Source organism: Haemaphysalis longicornis, unplaced genomic scaffold (assembly GCF_048455015.1).
Source record: "Haemaphysalis longicornis isolate Haplotype H1 unplaced genomic scaffold, Haemaphysalis longicornis Haplotype H1 scaffold_11, whole genome shotgun sequence".
Lineage (NCBI taxonomy): Eukaryota > Metazoa > Arthropoda > Arachnida > Ixodida > Ixodidae > Haemaphysalis > Haemaphysalis longicornis.
In genome coordinates, this window is record NW_027526214.1 from 89,572,762 (window position 1) to 89,590,709 (window position 17,948).

The following is a 17,948-nucleotide window of genomic DNA, read 5'->3' on the forward strand; positions in this document are numbered from 1 at the left end:
CCTTCCCAATCCGAACGAAAAAAGATGAAAGCTGGGTAATTGCGGTCTTTCAAAAAACAGCTACCCGAAATAGGTCATTCACTCCGTAAACATCCGCTTAGAGCAAAACAGGGTAACAAACTTGCCCAGGACATCAACCGTCGGAACTCTGAAACGTGTGACCATCCCTGACATCCCCAGAATGAGCGAGGCCTTGGCCAGCATTTTATGAAGAGGAGTCTACAATCCTTCGACAAACATAGGCCGCCAAATAGCCCGCCCTAAAGACCTTCCGAAAACTGTGAAAGCGCCCGACGTCGTTTACCGCATTCAGTGTGCTGAGTGCAAAGCGTCATTAAACAACACAAAAACGACGTACGCAAGCAGAATAGAGAACCCAGTGGAGTCGCCGAACACTGTGAGGTGAACGACAACAAAACTGACTTCTATGAAAAGGGCATCAGCCAAAGGGAAGCAAACTCGAGCAAGCGGCTTTTCCTCGAGTCGTGGCGTGTTTAATGGACCCCACGTAGCCTTAATCGCTCGGTTGATTCCGTGTACACACACGGAGTGCGTGCCGCAGCGAAGAGCTTTGCACGAGGGCAGCAATGCTGAAAGACTATAAGACGGAGCTGCAGTGTGGCCCCAGTCACCCCTGAAGAAGGCGAGCCTACTTTGAAACGTCGGATTTTGTGCATGTACGATTGGATGAAGCATAAATAAATGGCTGTTTCACCATCCTCATTGCATTAGTAACACCTAGTGATAGGAAATGAGCTTCCTTGATGAGGAAACAAACTCCAGCAGAATATATATTAGTTTAAGTAAACAAAGATAAATGAACTTGAGCTGGACATGCATTGAGGCGAACTGACACCCACTGGATAATTCCGGTAAAAGTCGAGGTACGAGTAGCAGTATATGTTTCTTGAAGTAGGTGAAAGTCAATGACACGATGGAAGAATGCAATTCCGTGGTTCTCAGGGAAGTCAAGCAGCGCAGCAAAGCAGTGATTTAAGTCAATGGGAGAGGCTTCTGCACTGGACTGGGCTGGACCAGGCTATGAATGATGAATCCCAACGTGGTTTTCTTCACGAAAAAGCCTTAAGTCTAAGAACTGTAGTTCATTCTCTTTCGGTAGCTCTATTGTAAAGCTCAGTCCACGACCATACTGCTCAAAAAGACTCAGAACATCATACAGTAGAGCTTTACAGTAGAGCTACCGAAAGAGAATGAACTACAGTTCTTAGACTTAAGGCTCTTTCGTGAAGAAAACCACGTTTGCTGGGCGTACGTCCAGCGCTCAAAAAAGCCCATATCAAACTTCAACTCTGGGCACTCAAAGGTAGTAAAGATGGGAATTGCTGCTTCTTGTCTGCGTTCAGCCATTACAAAATCTTGTTCTGATAGAGTGTCCACAAGTTTTCATAATCAATTCGATAGACTAAACAAGGCTGGTTTTCAAGAGTCAGTAGTGCGGAAGGTTGTTCTGAAGTTATTAAAGTGTGTGAAGTCTAATTGGGCGGCCAAGGAAAAGGACAGCGAAAAACAGACCACAAAACAGGCAGTCATTCCCTATGTGCGTAAGTTGGCGCATGGGTTAAAGAGTGTTTCCAATAGGTTTGATGTTAGAGTGGTTTTTCTCGGCTCCGAATAAACTGAACGGTGTGTGTAGCAAAGTAGATAGGTTATTATCAAAAAGTAAAAAATGCCCAAGAAAACGAAATTGCGGAGTAGAGCACAACCCCCCCTTTGTTCGTTGTGCAACGTGTGTTGTTTATTGCTTACCGTTGAATTGTGGCCATATCTACGTGGGCCAGACTGGGTGATGCTTGAATATACGCCTGCAAGAGCATCGAAGTTCTGTAAAGTCGAAGGATGGCTCTAACTTGGCGAAACACTGTTCTGCGTGTGGATGTACACCGATTTTTTGCGAGGCTTCAGTTTTATCAAAATTTCGGGACAAAACCACGAGAGAAGTTATAGAATCATTCCACATTAAAAGGTGTGGGAAACGCTGTGTCAGCGCCCCCTCCCTCAATTTGACCGACAAGGAATACTCCTATCTGTGTCACACGTTGCGGAACTAATGCTTTGGTCTATCTACGGTTGTGGCGCTTTTTTCAGGGTTTGCGTACTATAAGTTTGGCGTGTGTTGTATCTTATATTTTTTTTTCATTCGCATGTGCCTCGACCACTGTTAAGTCTTGTAATGGTGTGTATAATGGGGGAGGGAATCCGACCACGTGTACTCTGGATGGTATATATTTGTATGTTTTTCAATAAACGAGTAGTTGCGAGTAAGCGCCGTGCTGTCTACTTCTTGCTTCGTCCTTGTTTTTTGAGTGCTTCTGTATTCCACCAAAAATGAGTCGCGGCAATTTCGTACATACTGCCGTACTGTGGCCGATAGCTTCGGCCAGTAGTACTTCTGTTTGATCCGTGACAGCGTACGTGTGTAACCGAAGTGACCGGCGCTAGGCTCGTCGTGACAGGCCTGCAAGATTTCATTCCTGAGAAGGTTGGGTACGACAAGCAGGTAGTTACTCTCACTCGACGCGAAATTTCTGTTATAGAGAACGTTGCTCCGCAGACAGAATGAGGACAGTCCTCTGGAAAATGCCTTCGGCACGAGGGTAGTGTGGCCTTGTAAAAAATCAAACAGCGATCGTAGTTCCGGATCCGCGCGCTGCTGCTCCGAAATGGTGGGTGCGTCCAGAACTCCGATTAGCGCGGCATCGTCGCTGTCGTCGTCGTCGGCGGGGGCAATGCCAACAGGAGCTCTTGAAAGGCAGTCTGCGTCTGAATGCCGCTTGCCGGATTTGTCTATGATGGTCATGTCGAATTCCTGGAGCCTTAAGCTCCATCGCGCAAGACGGCCAGTAGGATTGTTAAGATTCGTGAGCCAGCAGAGGGAATGGCCGTCGCTGACGACGGTAAACTGACGCCCATAAAGGTATGGTCGGAATTTGAGGAGGGCCCCAAACAGCAAGGCACTCTTTCTCGCTGGCCGAGTAGTTACTTTCGGCCCGTGATAGTGTTCGGCTGGCGTAAGCGATGACTTTTTCGGCGCCGTCTTGCCACTGGACGAGAACAGCGCCGAGCCCCACATTGCTGGCATCCGTGTGAACCATAGTTGCGGTATCCTCGTCGAAATGCGCCAGCACAGGTGGCGTCTGTAAGCGCCGCCGGAGCTCGTCAAACGCCTCTTGCTGTTCATCACTCCAGATGAAAGCTACATCGTCACGTGTGAGGCGAGTGAGGGGGGCCGCAATGTGGGAGAAGTTCGCTATGAATCTCCAGTAATAAGAGCACAGCCCCAGAAAACGCCGAATGCTCTTTTTGTCGGTAGGCGTGCAGAACTTCGACACGGCATCAAGTTTATCAAGATCCGGGCGTACGCCAGCTTGACTGACAACGTGACCAAGAAATAGTAGTTCTTCATACCCGAAGTGGCATTTTTCTGGTTTCACTGTCAGTGCGGCAGATCGGATAGCCTGAAGAACGGACGTCAATCGCTCCAAGTGCTCTTGAAAGGTCCTGGAAAACACGACGACGTCGTCTAGGTATACCAAACCCGTTTGTCACTTCAATCCAGACAGAACCGTGTCCATCATTCTTTGAAATGTTGCAGGCGCTGAGCACAAACCACAATGAACAACTTTGAACTCATCAAGCCCGTCGGGAGTAACAAATGCGGTCTTTTCACGGTCACGCTCATCGACTTCGATTTGCCAGTATCCGCTCTTTAAGTCCATTGACGAAAAGTAGCGGGCATGTCGTAATCGATCGAGTGAGTCGTCTATTCTCGGCAGAGGATATGCGTCTTTTTTGTTGACTTGGTTCAGTTTGCGATACTCGACGCGGAATCTCAAGCTACCATCCTTCTTTTTGACCATGACGACGGGTGACGCCCAGGGGCTTGTCGATGGCTGAATGACGTCGTCGTCTAGCATCTGGTCCACCTCCTGCCTTATCGCATCGCGTTCTTTCGCGGACACTCGGTAGGGGTTCTGCCGAACCGGTCTTTGATTTGCGGCAGTAATTATTCGGTGTTTGACCAACTGGGTTTGGCGGACGCCCGACGTCGATGAAAAGCAGTCCCGGAAACTTTTTAGGAGCTCAGAAAGCTGGCGTTGCTCTCTCGGCGGGAGGTTGCGGTTAATGTCGATTTCGAGCTTATTTGGCACCACGGCTGACGCTTTACTCTGAAGTACGAAGCAGTGCATTGCGTTCTCGATGTCTTCGAAGACGGCAGCCGCCGTTCCCTTGGCGACTTGTTGACGTTCATTGGTGAAGTTTGTCAGCAATACCTCCGCTTCGCCGCACGCTAGCGTCAACAGGCCCCTAGCAATGGCGATCCCACTTTCCAGAAGAAGGGGACTCAAGACCTCGGCAATACCACGGCCGCCTAATAGGTTATCACACCTAAAGGAAACAAGCATGCAGGATCTTTGTGGTAGGCTAACTTCGTCACCGACAATTCGAAGGTGTATGGGTCGGTTGTTGTTGTTGTTGGTAAACTTTATTGACACACAAAAAACAAAAAAAAGACCCCCAAAGTCCGGGGTTCTGAATAGAAAAAAAACTATCTATACAGACGGGACAACCTGACGAACGTGAGCCACCAAAGCTCGCCACCAGGCCACTCGGTCTGTTCCCTCCGGTGGCGCGAGCCAGTCTTGGAGAGAAGAGGGAGGAGGTGTAAGGGATTTAAGCTGAATTGCGAGTGATGGTTGCGAACCAGAACAGTCCCAAAGAACATGCGATGTATTGGGAAAGCCAGAGCACTTGGAGCACCGCGCAGGGCTGCGATGGCCTTGTAGTCGATGCAGTATGTGCGGAGTTGGAAGGCTGTCCGTTTGCGCTTGCCGGATAAGACAAGCATCTGCCCGGGGTAACAGGTGAGAGGGATACGGAAGAGTTTGCCTATCCCTGATTAACTGTTGCACAGTCTGGCGTCGATGAAGACGGGCTTGTCGCGCTTGCGTGGGTGGGTGGAAAGGATTTAGCCAGGGCGTCTCCGAGTCTCCCGGTTGGGACGGAGCACGGGAGAGCTGATGCGCCAGCTCGTTGCCCGGAACGCCTGCGTGACCAGGAACCCAGTCCAGCACGTAGCTAGTACCAGTGTGTTTGGCCAGATGAGTGTGGAGTGCATGCATAATATTGATGGGAAGCGTCTGCTCCTGGAACAAGCGCAGAGCATCCTGACTGTTGCTGAGGATCACGTGGTTACCAGGAGTGGCTAACGATAAGATTGCGTCAGTAATTGCTTGAGCCTCTAGAGACAGGACGGAAGGAACGGCCGAGTATCTTTTCTGAAGGGCGGGTGGGTAGGAGGAACAACTACTGTGACCCCGCGTGCGTCTTTGGATGAGAAGGAGGCATCTGTGTACGTCACTGTTGCTAGATCACCATAGCGGTAGCGAAGAGTGCATATTCGAGCTTGACGACGTCCTGCATGCGAGGTTGCGGATACATTGATTGGAATGGTAGGAACTTTTATGCGAGGGAGTGGATACCAAGGGGGGTATGTCGCTGTAATTTCGGGTAACAAAGCTACCTCGTAATGAAGTGAGGATAGGAGAAGGCGCCAATGCCCAGTAAGCTGGAGACGAGTGTGTTGCGCCGCCAAATGAAGATCAACTTGATCTGACAATGATGCGAACGGCTGAGCAGCCTCCAACTTAGCGAGGGGGTATATCTAGGTACCCCTAGAGCCAGGCGGGTGGCAGGCCGGAGGAGCCGCTCTAGCTGGGATCGTTGCGATGACGTTAATTTTACGTACGGCAGTGCGTAAAGAACGCGAGTATATATTAGAGAGTTCACAAGGCGCGTAATATCGCGTTCTCGTAGGCCTTGGCGACGTCGGGTCAGCCGACCGATTATGTGAGTTAGTTGGGTAATTTGAGCCTTACATCGATTGAGCCACTTTAAGGCCTTCCCATTATCCTGTAGGTCGAAGCCGAGGACGCGCAGCCAGGCTTTACGTGGAAGAGGAATGTCATGAATCACGAGTTGTACTTGAGAGCGTTGGTCGCTAGCTTTAGCCCGCAAACGCTCATCAGTGACCACGAGGTACTCAGACTTCTGCGGAGATAGTGTGAGACGTACGCTTGACCCGAACGAGTGGACCGCATCAATTCCAGCCTGAAGTGTGTCGGGCAGTGCAGCTGGGCTGCCGGTAGAACACCAAAGGGTTATGTCATCGGCGTACAGTCCAAACGAGAGATAAGGAACGGAATGTAGCATACGAGGCCGGTAGGTTGCCGGTACGTTCTGGTGTGTTATTTGTCGTAGAAAAACTCACAAAGCCTTCGCCGCCGTCGATTACCGCATCATGATCGCGCAAGAAGTCCATTCCTATAATAAGCTCTCTTCAGCACTCCGGAAGGACGACGAACGTACCGACGAAGTCAGAGTCACCAATGCGTACCCTCGCGGTACATTTTCCGACAGGCGTCATTAGATGACCCCCGGCAGTCCGAATCTGAGGTCCATCCCATGGGGTCTTGACCTTTCTGAGCCTGTCAGAGAGTTCCCGACTAATAATCGAGTAGTCCGCCCCGGTGTCCGATGCGGTCATTTCGTGTACGTCGAGAAAAACTAAGTTCGGGCCGCGCGTTGACGTCGACGTCGAAGTTTTCGGCTGCCGGTTCCCCAACTGCCGGCGGTAGAGGGAGGACTTCGGAGCTTCGACTACTGGCAACCTTGCCTCCCAAGGTTGCGTCATCTAGTTTCCCCGCGGTGGCGTAGCAGACCACCGGGTAGGTGGCTCCCCAGGAGTGCGGCGGCTGGGCGAACCTTGGGGAGCTGGGGACGGCGAACGCGATCGGTGGAGTGGTGCGGTAGCTCGACGCTCGGCGAGGTAGTCAGAAATGGCGACCGGTCTTTCTCCGAATTGGGGCCGAACAGCGTTGGGTGGGAATCCAGGCAGTCCAATTTCACGGTAGGGGCACCGGCGATAAATGTGCCCTGGTTCGCCACAGTGATAGCAGAGCGGCTGGTTGCCGGGAGTTCGCCAAAGGTCGGTCTTGCGTACTTGGGGACGATAGTATTGTTGCGGACGGACCGAAGAGTTATTACGAAACTGCTGTTGGGCAGTAATAGGCACTGCTTGTTGTGGCCAGCATTCGGCTGGGTGCGGCGGGTGGTATGGGAGAATCGGCGCGGCAGGTCTAGTGGTTGCGGCGGGAGCCTGGACAGTGAGAGCCGTGGCGTAGGAAACTGGGCATGGTGACGCTGGCTGCGCTGCTGGTAGGGAAATCGCGTGGCGAATTTCATCGCGCACTATGTCGGCGACGGAGGCCTGAATGGGCCCCGATGGGATGATGCCGCACTTAGCGAGCTCTTCTCTCAACACCGCGCGGATGAGATCCCGAAGGCGGTTGTCGTCATCCGTGGCCATGACAGCAGAGATGCTGGACGATGTTTTGGCACCCATGCGGTCGTATTGTCGGGAGCGCTGTTGTAGTGCCCTCTCAATGGCAGTAGCCTCGCGGATGAATTCTTGGACCGTTCGTGGCGGATTTCGGACGAGACCGGCGAAAAGCTGTTCTTTTACGCCATGCATAAGATGGCGTAATTTTTTACATTCTGCCATGTCTGGGTCGGCTCGCTTGAACAGTCGGGCCGAGTCCTCCGCGAACATAGCCACACTCTCGTTAGGTTTCTGAGTCCATGCTTCCAGGAGGCGCTGCGCTTGTTCGCGGCGGTCGGCATTGGCGAATTTCGCTTGAACCTCGCGACGAAAGTCCTCCCAAGTGCGCAGGCTCGCTTCCCAATTCTCGAACCACGTCCTTGCACCGTCCTCAAGAGTGGCTTGTTGGAGCTTTTGGGTGGCACTCCACTGGTTGAATGCAGCCACACGCTCGAACTGTTCAAGCCAGTCCTCAACGTCTTCGTAATCCTCTCCGTGGAAGTGGGCGGGTTCGCGCGGCTGCTGAAAAGTCACTGTAGTAGGCAGTGCCTGCGCCATTACCTCTGGCTGAGAAGCGTGCCTTCTTGATGTAGACTCCAAGAGAGGGCCCTGTTCTGGAGGAAGGCCGAGTTTCCGGCGGCTACACCGATGAACCGGAGTGTGGACGGGTGAAGGTCTCTCAGGGCTAACGTCCGGGGGCGTACGGGGCATCGGAAGCACCCTCCACCAGTGTTGCGCCCTGTAAAACAGGGTCGCAGAGAAGTTGTCTTGGCGAAGACGCAGGGGCAAAGTATTTATTAGGCGAGGTGCCTAACTTGCCAGAGGAAACACACAGAGAGCACCGGTGGGTGGCTAGCAATATGGCGACCAAGAACCGAGCACACGAGCTGATAGCCAACGCGCTCCTTCGTCGTCCTCTGCTGTGCCCATCACAGGCACGTACCCACGCGGGGGATTAGCATGTCTGTCCTACTTAATAATGCTATCATCCCACAGACTGGCACGTGACAATATCAAGAAGAGTAGGGGACCAAGTACTGTTCCTTGAGGAACACCAGAAAGGACGCAAGAAGTTCTACCTTGGGCATTGTTGATAATGAAACACTGTTTTCTATTACTGTGGAAGTTATGATCCTAGGATAAATAAACGGGTTAAGGATAAGCAAGGCAAGTTTTGTCATTAGGCGGTAATACACAACTTTGTCAAACCCTTTTTCGAAGTGGAGGTAAATGGCATCGGCCTAAAATTTATTTGTAAATTATGAATAGAGGCGGCAAGTTTCTTTTGTCAGGGCATGCCTTTCCGAAAACGATGTTGTGAATGATGGATGAAGCTGTACGGTCGAGGTGATTTATTATGTGAGTGAATAAAATATGCTCCATTATTTGGGTGGGACAGTTATTAGGGACATTTTGCTGTAGTTACATGGGGACGATCTGTTGCTACTCCTAAATAATGAAGTGATTTTACACAGTTTCTAGTCATCCGGAATGTAACCCCAAGAAAGTGACTGAAACAAGAGTTATGAAACGACTGAACTACTTACCAGCGTCGTATTTGTTTATATTTTGATGATTTTATTGTCATTTAAACTTGCATATGAAGTATTCGTGCTGTTAATTATATTAAGTAATGTATTCTATTCGGGGAAATCACAATGGGTGACATGGGATCTGGTATGGCAATATTAGTATTACAAGCTGCGTTAGGGTTGATATAAATTGTGAAAACAGCACAAAAGACGCTGTTTAAGGTATCAGTCGCGTCTACGTCACTTAAAGATTCATCTTTGGTACCTGACAAGGTTATTGGTGTTGTGCAGCTTGGGTTCATCGCTTTGCAAACTTTTTAGGGTTACTTTGGAGCATGCCGAAAAGCGTTGTCGAAAAAGAGTCTCTTTTAACATTCTGAATCGTAACGGAAAGGCTTTAAACAGCGTGAGAGTACACATTCCAATGAGATGGCTGTTTGTTTTCGTGGATCTAAACAGGCGCTTTTGCCGGTTTATCAGTTTTTGTATTCAGTTGTTGACCCACGGGGCCGATAGTTTCTTTGTGATGGTTATACTTGGTATGAAAATTTCTGTTAGTTCGTTTAATTTATCGAGTATCAGTTTCCAATAAGTTTCAAATGAGGAGCTATGGAACTCCCGTTCGTAGTCAGAGAAAATTGTTCGAGATGGGTGTTTATGCTTTCGCACTAACCACGGTCATACAGCTTTATCCTATTTGAAGTAGGCTTATCCTGTGGAACATTAAAACTGAAAGAAGCGTGGATAAGTTTCTGATCGCTAATTTTTTTAAAGTAATGGACGGACTCTACGATGCTTGTGTCGGACATCAGGATAAGGTATAATATGTTGGAACTGTGTCAACTTTCTCTTCTGGAGTGAGTAATTGTTTCGGTTGCCTGGAAGCTTGGCAAACAGGCTAAAAATATACTGCCTTCACCTGAGTAAGGGGAAAGAAGATGTACCAGTTTAGAGTTGGGTAGTTAAAGCCCCCGCAAATTATAAACTTTGCATGGGGATACGTTTTTGTGTAGAGTGTTCAGGGTGTCATAAAGTTTATGTAAAACTTTGATCTGAATTCGGAGGACGGTATCAAACACATAGTATGATTACACCATGGGAACGTTCGAAAGCCACAAAGAGTGCTTCCAAAAAACTATTAGTATCTACTCTTAAATGCAGGATTTTGGTTTTCTCGCGATTAACACTCCACCACCTCGAATCGGTAAATGGTCACAGCGATGCAATGTGAAATCTGGAAGGAATGGCAGCCATGTCTCGGTTAACATCATTATGTCACAATTACACGATTGCATAATGGTGCATATTCTCTGTTGCTTTGACATGATACGTCTTGGGTTGGTGTACAAGATAGAACAATTGACGTCAGTTGTATAATTTGAATGATGATTTTGCATGTTGAGGGTGAATAACACGGCCGTAGGTAATGCTGAGTGGGTGCAGAATCGCTATTTATTATTTGAGTTCAGGAGCATTTCTTTAACTTGCTTTCGAGTTGCATCGTAATGTTAGGACTTCTTCCCGATTGCTACCTTTTTGTATCACAGCTTGAATCGGCCGTTTTGGTAACGCTCGAAACATAGCACCTCTCTCTTAATATTGCGGGTTCCAAAACAATAATCTTAATCTACACTTTATGGCGCGTCTTTAAGACTAACACCTTTCGATAATACGGGTTCTTTTGTTTGGAATTGTGCAAAGTTAACGATTATTGGACGCTGTTTCCCCGTGTGCATTTACCAATTTAACGTGCTCTTTCTCTGTCTTTTGTTTGTATGTGAATTTTAGGATTATTCATGTAGATGTCGGTGACTAGTTTTCGCTGTCTGACCACGTTTCTTATTTCATTTCGGTAATTCCATAAAAGAGGAGGTTACAGCGACGAGACCGGTCTTCAGCATCATTGAGCCTATCTTCCACGTGGGAGAGTTGATTTGCTGTAACGCATGCTGATTTAGTCAGAACATCTATGCTCGCACGAATTTCCGGAATTGATGAGCAAGTTTCTTCTCTCTTTGTGATGCAATGTATTAAGTCCTTCATTGTTTGTTTAGTAGTGGTTAGTTGCTCATTTATCGCCTTAATTGCAGAAAGGATTTCATCCTGGCCTTCATCGAGATTTGTTAGAAGAGCGCGATTTGTATCGCCAGTTTGGCTGCTTGTGTTACGAGTTGCGGGGTCGGGGTTAAACTTTATGTCACCTGAGAGCAGTATCAGTTGCCGAACAATATTCGCACAATTTAAAATATCTAGTACAATACACCAAAGACATTGTTGGTGCTTCAGCTGTACCAAAAAACGGTTGCTAATCCCTTTTTGTAAACAGAGTCACATCAACGTACCTGCACAACGAACGCTAACAGTATCAGGGAAAGCTGCATATTGGCACAGCCGTGAAGCCCACGAAGTGACGGCCGCAGAGCGCGGTCTTTTATATCCAGTCAAACTGCTGATGTCATTGATGGAGGTGCTTCAGGTGGTATAAAGAGTACTGGAGGCGGGGATAAACTGGGGAGATCTCTCGGTGCTGGCTGGGTCGGTGATGTGGCAATATGCTACGAGAACCAGCGTATCTCAGTCCGGGTGTTAAAAAAATCGTCGAAGGGCTCGATTCGGCATGCAGTAGCAAGAACATGCGCAATGAACCCAAACGGTGTCAGATATTACAAATCCTGCTTGATTTCTGTTTCCTGTAAAAATTTCCTGAATTAACAACGTGCTCCATTTCTGGGCCTATTGCTTTTCAACTGCTCTTCTCTGCAAAGCCACCAAGCCTTCAGTGATATCCAAACAAATAAAAAATGTGCCTGTAACAACATGCCAGGTTACAACGAAATAGCCATGCCCGCTGTGGATGTGGTGGCATTCGGCCACAAGCGTATGCCGTCTGATCCTCCGTCTTTCGTTTATTTCAGCTGGAGATATAGGCCAACCGTACAATCTTGTGTTGCAGGCGCAGTGGAATCGAGAGAAGTGTGTTAGAACCGGCTCACTAGTTGCTTAGGCGAGAGAGTTTAGAACATTTTTTTTTCTCCAATATAAACTTGTATCTCGGTGCTCCCGGGGCGCTATCTTTCTAGCGGCAGTACGTAAACCACACTGCAATATAATTTTCCTTCAAAACAATATTTTGCAGAGCCCCGGGAATCAGCGTGTTTATAAAGTGACTCTTCAGAAAATGGTTCTACGTTTCCCTCCCGTTGCACATGAATGTCGCAGATGGCTGATCCCATTGCGATTATCAAGTGCGACATCAATGTCCTAATCGGCCGTCGTCAGTGCCCCCAGCAAATGGGGATTCTTAAACCTCAAACCCATCGGGATGGCCGTAGGTTCATCTACCACGGATAGATTATCAAACGCGCTTCCCCTTGACAGACCCGAGTTTCTACACAACCAGCTGCGCCAGAGGTAAGGGGAAGTGTTGTGCTGGTAAAGTCAGAACAGCGGGTTGCTTCAGCTTTATGTCAGTAAGTTTTGCCCGAAATGAGGCACCGCATCGCTTTCCGGCATGCTGCTCTGGTGTACCACCTTATAGAAATCGAGGCTAATCTCTGGCGCATCTGCGTAGGCGAATGTAGTACCTTTATGAGTAGTATTTTCCCTTTATTACGACCCTTTCCCCATTTTGACGTATGCAACTGAGGTATGTCGTAGTTCCAGCAAATGGTTGCAAATTCCAGACTGTTCTTTATAGTTTTTCTGCCATTTAGCCAATGTTTTTGTTCGGTAATGGGAGTTGCCACTATGGACAGATCACTTACTCTTCATACAACGGTTCTGGTTTAAAATATACCATAGGATGGAACAACGGCTTGAGCACGCTTTCAGGTGTTCAGGTAGTGTAGACCTAGAAACTATCAAGATTGTATTTTGAGTGGCCATTTCCCACTAAACTCGCCGTATAAATATGCGCCTTACGGCCGTAACTGCATGACTTGCCAGCTCGTTCAGTAGTTGGGCATCGAGTTTATCCCTGAAATCTGGCTTCGTCTTCACAGCCTGAGATTCACTTTGGTGGTTACGGTTCGGGGTGATACTGGGGTAAAATTTTTGTCAGTTTGGTTTCGGGCACGTTTCCGCTTTCTGGTGATTCTTCAGTTTGATGAAGATCACGGTTCTTAGTTTTGGCATTAGGCTCTTGTCAATGATGTTGTTGAGAAACTTATAAAATGTAAATGTTCTGCATTTATCGACAAAGCTTGGTACCTGAATCTTTCTTTCGTCAACAATAAAGGTAAAAACCAGAGTCACACTTAGAATGAAAGTCCAAAAGGTGCAATATCAAAGGGCCAACTGCCTATGTGTCAAAGTCTTAACTTCGATTGCAGCAAACAAATCTCCCAAAAGAAGGGTTATTACTTTAACCTTTTAATTGTTATAAACCCATCGGGATCACCCGGAGAATATTTTTAACTTTGCATCAAGGGATTGCTTTTTTTGCATTTTTTTGCATTCGAATGCATTAATGAGCCGAAGTTTAAAGTGCAAAGGAAAATGTTCAATGTCAGGGTTGCGGTGACGGTGATATAGGGTAAACATGACGTTCGCAACGCGAGGTACTTGGTTCGTATCCTACCAGAGAAAGCATTAGTTTCTCCTTCATGTCATGTTCACTTTCATGGAATGCACTTTGGTTTCACCACCGGCTTTTGTGAGATCATGAAGACGCTTTAAAACACAAATTTTTTTTACGAAACGCATTTATTTGCCTACAGACTCAAAAGCTATAACGTGCGCCATTGTCTGCATAAAAACGTTCTACCAAATTTTATGGACTCATACATTTTCTAATACGTGCATCAATTATCTTAAATTTAAAATTTAAGGTATGTACAATGCCTATTTTGTCGAGAGACCCTGCGCTGATATTCGTGAATTTCGCGAAGCTTGCTGGCTGGTAGAGAGAAAGGGAGCTGATCGGCCCGATCCTGACGATGGCTTTGAATTTAGTTATAAAGACTACTTTTTTGTGCAGTTTCTGCGTGGTTTAGCCGACTTTTCAGCGCTGCGTGTGGCTGCAACTCACCTTCAGGTTGAGTACATCAAGTTCCTAGTAAGAGATTGTATTTTCTGTCGTCTTACTCTTTGTCGTTCTTTCTTAGTTTAAGTGTTTTATTTAAAACTTAAGCACTTCTTGCTTGGGAGATTGCGAGCACGAATTGTTACCCAAACAAAAAATACTATTTATTATCACGAAATGTGAACATCGTTTTTGATATTAGAACTTGCTAAGAAGTCAATACTCGATGGAGAAATATTTGCTGCTGTGGTTGATGTGACACCCACATAAGAAATGCCACAACTTTTTAGTATGCAGAAAACATGTTATTCGGATCATCTTCATCAGCAAAGTTTTGTGCTTTGAAATTGAGCATAATACTTGCCGCCATAAGCTGAAATTTAAACACACAGCATGCGCACATCGTTTAATTTTTTGGTACAGGTAGCCTAACCAAGATTGATGATATAGGGGCCCATATTAGATATACAGATATGTAATGAACATATGGATATATAGTGATATATAGTGCAATCATTTTGTCGGCTATATTTTACATTGCCAAAGAACATGAGTGACTGTAGAAAACATTTTTGTAGAGTAGAAACCCCAGCCACTTTTAAAAAATTGTCATCTGTATTTCCGCAGTTTCATCCGGACTCTAAAACACAAGGTCACTATCAAAAATTCCGATATATACGCAACAGATTATTTTTGGAGTAACGAATGTTTGCTTTTGATGATCATGATGGTTGGTTTTTTATGGCGCACGGCCAACTAAGGGCAAAACGCGCCAGTGAAAAAGGTATTTTGTGGTTGATGAGACTGTAAATACCAAAACGTGTCAGTAGAAGTAAAAGTGATGCAATACAAAACACAATGAAGATGGCTGATGTATCCGGTCCGGAGGATTACGGGTGATATGACAATAGCTGAACAAAGTTGACGTCAGCTAAAAACTTCAGAACACGTTGTATTGAAAACTATGTTTCGTCGGCTAAGAAGTGTAGTGGGTGCAGTGGCAAGTTTCATCTGTATAATTCAGGGAAATGTTTGTAGTTGTGTCAAGCGCCTTGCATGTGATTGGTATGTGGACTAGGGATAGTCCTTCCCCCACCAGCTACAGCTGGGTCCCGAAGTTGCAGTTAGCAGGTGGGAGTTCGTTCGAAGCCATTGCGGCTTAAGTGTATCCGCTTAGTCTTTTGTGTAGCGTCCCAATTCTAGCGTTAATACATGTTTTTTGCTTTCTTTTTTGTGTTTAGTGTAATTCCCATGTGTTACGAAGCAGTAGGCTTATGAGTGTATTTAGGTCGCTGTAAGGTACTCTTGTTATGTCAACTGTAGTCATGAGAGCAGCTGCACCAGCCGTTTAATCGGTGGCCTCATTGCTAGGAATTCCAGACTGCCCTTGTATCCCGCATATAGATTTGAGGAATATGCAGTCATTAGTACCTTGAAAAACGATTGATCACATAAATGTTATATGACCTTCAGGATGACCGTGTCGGTACAATGCTTAGAGAATCTGTGTACACGAGTTCTATGTTTGGCGATGTAATTTTAAATGATTAAGATGCCACACGCTTCTGCAGTGTAATTATTGTCATGAAAGTTCATTGTTTCCCTAACTTTTAGTTGTGGTCGGTGTGCTGCACAAGAGACAATAGAAGTAGTTTTGGACATATCGCTGGAAAATTCTGCGCAGCTGTACTTGTCCTGCAGGAAGAGGAAGTACTGCAAAATCTCACTCCTTTGTACTCTATTGTTTTCTACTTGTGTATCTGACAGGGAGCATGATGTAGGATGAATATGCCATGGTGGAGGCAAACTATAGATGGGTGTCCTGTGCGTAGCTGACCGAGGGACCTTGAGTGCAGAAGCCTCCTTCCTAACTGAGCAAAAAGTTGAGGAGATAGATTGACTGTTCAAAAAGAGATACATTTCGGGTATCGTTCATGATAGGAATAAAAAAATGGTTGGTGAGAGATACACTCTAAGTTGCACGCAGCACGTGAACCTACTCCCGCTGATGCCCTAAGCACTATTTGGAACACTCGTATTTGGAACACTCGAAATACAAACTCCCGACAGGGCTAGTGCGGAAGGCACCGCATGAGAGGCGAAGGCCAAGATGCATCACTGCGTGGTGCATATTTAGGGCTTTTTTACTCGCTGACCCAAATAAGACTCCATAGCAGTCAAGCCGAGACCCTACCGATGCTGTGTAGAGGCTTAGCGATAGTTTTTTGTCGGCTCCACAGGACTGGTGTTAGAGAACCTTAAGAATAGTCATCGTTTTTAAGCATTTTAATTTGAGCTGCTTCATATGAGGAATGAATGTAAGCTTATCATCGAGTAAAATACTAAAAACGTGTGCTCCTATTTAAGAGGATTTGGCACATTCTTAAGATTGATTTCTGCGTCTGGATGAACCCCACGCTTCTTAGAGAATACAACCCGATATCTTTTTCCGGGATTCAGTTTAAAAACATTCTTGTGAGCGTAGCTGGACAGCTTGTTTACGCTGTTCAGCTGTGCTATCATCTCCTTTCTGGCGCTGGTGCCTTCACGCCAAGTTGGAGACCCTGCCTCTTCACTTCGAGATTGTCGAACACGGTGTAATCTGTTAAGCTCTTCCAGCAAGCTTAGCCATCCAAACACTCTTCTGACTGTGTCTGTGCTGACTTGATCCTGTGGGGCCTATGGCGGAGGTCATTCCTGAGTTTCCCTGGTGCTCTCAAGAAGCTATTCCGCCTACAACGTCATCATATCGCTTTTCTCAAGTCAGTTCCACATAGAAACTCTCAACCTGTTTTTTGGTTATTTTAAGACCTTGTCTCAATCGTTTCTTTGGAGGGGGAGAGTGTGGTAATTAGAAAACAACGGATATGGCCACACCCACGTGCTGGCTATGTGCACCACCACTCACCCGGATAAAGGCGACACGAGAGAGATTAGAATATGTTGTACTAGATGTACATTTTACATAATATGAATGATATGTGGACGTCGTCTACATAAATTGAATAAAATATTCTAGGTGGCAATGCCTTTCAGAGAGACTTTATCTTTACTATGAAGAGAGTTCAGTTCAACACTCCAACTTGAGGGATGTTGACTTCTTGCACGTGAACCCTTCAGAGGGCACTACCGATTTTCACGCGAAATGTTCTCTCCGACAAGTAACTAAGCACTGGTGTTAAACAGATTACCCGAGACGCCAAATGACTTGAGCTCATTAAGAATGCAGTAACGCCAAGCGGTGTCATCCTTTGTATATGATTCAAAGGTCACAAGTGTGTCGGTCGTGAATCTTCCTTTCTGAAGCCTGCCTGGCAGCTCACAAGAAGACCATGGTACTCAAGAAAGTACATCAGTCTCCTGTTTACCATTTTCTTGAAGTGCTGGCACAGGCAGCTTGACAGGGCGATGGGAAAACACAGAGGGGGACGAAGTGCCTTTCCCTTCTTTTAGAAAAGCCACTACGATGGCCACCCTCCAAGACATTAGAAGTTGCCCAGAAGCCATTGTTTATTGTATAGATGTAGTAGTGTTACAAGATGTCTGCGTGTAAGGGCTCTACCATTGTATATATGATGTCTGGTCCTGGGACTGAGGGTTTACCGAAACTCAGACCACCCCTCAGTTCACGAAGCGAAAACCCAGAGTTATAGGACGTAGTTCATCTGTATATGTAAAGTAGGCCTTCATTTTGGCAGAGTTTAGGTTTATAAAAGTATTTGTATAGTGTGCTGAACTGGACACGTGTTGGCAGTGTTGTGCTATTGTGACGGTCTTGTCTTAGAGTATGTCCCCTGTTGTGGTCACCAGAGGCCGGGTGTGTGTTTGTTGTTATTTGAGTTTCCGCATTCTTGTTCATACTTCTCGAATGTATTTGTAGGAGTGTATCCTCACGGCGCACACGTTTTCCTAACGCCTGTGCCCTTGTGAACAAATGGAGGTTTCGCGAAGTGGATACCGACGAAGGATGCCCGAATCCTTGTTCTAGGCCTCT